This window comes from Elephantulus edwardii, unplaced genomic scaffold (assembly GCF_000299155.1).
Source record: "Elephantulus edwardii isolate Elephantulus edwardi_28Jun2011 unplaced genomic scaffold, EleEdw1.0 scaffold00002, whole genome shotgun sequence".
Lineage (NCBI taxonomy): Eukaryota > Metazoa > Chordata > Mammalia > Macroscelidea > Macroscelididae > Elephantulus > Elephantulus edwardii.
This window is the reverse complement of record NW_006399752.1, coordinates 11,832,749-11,833,364: the sequence shown is the minus strand read 5'-3', so window position 1 is coordinate 11,833,364 and position 616 is coordinate 11,832,749.

Below are 616 nucleotides of genomic sequence, written 5' to 3'. Positions count from 1 at the left end.
AATTCAGGTGGTATGAAATTAAAGTCATATTTTGGCTCCTGTGGATTTGGTTTAATTTTCCTCAGCTTCAGCTTGAACTTGCATATGATTGGTTGGTGGTTTGTTCCACAATCAGCTCCTGACCTAGTTTTCACAGCTGATATTGAGCTTCTCCAGCGGTCTTTTCCACAGATGTAATCTATCTGATTCCTATGCATACCCTCAGGTGAAATCTATGTGTATAATCTACGTTTATGTCTCTTAAAAAACGTATTTGCAATGAATAAGTCATTGATTGTGCAAAATTCAGTCACTCTATCTCCAGCTTCATTTCTGTCACCAAGCCCATGTTTTCCAACTACTGATTCTTCTTCCCTATTCCTAACTTTTGCGTTCCAGTCGCCCATTTTTATCAATGCATCTTGATTGCATGTTCGATCTCTCTCTGCCTGTAAGAGTTGGTAGAAATCATCTATTTCTTCTTCTTTGGCTCTGGTTGTTGGTGCATATATCTGGATGATAGTAGTGTTCACTGGACTTCTTTGTAAGTGTATGGATATAATCCTGTCACTCACAATGTTGTACTTCAAGATGGACCTAGAAATTTCTTTTTTGACTATGAAAGCAACTCCATTTT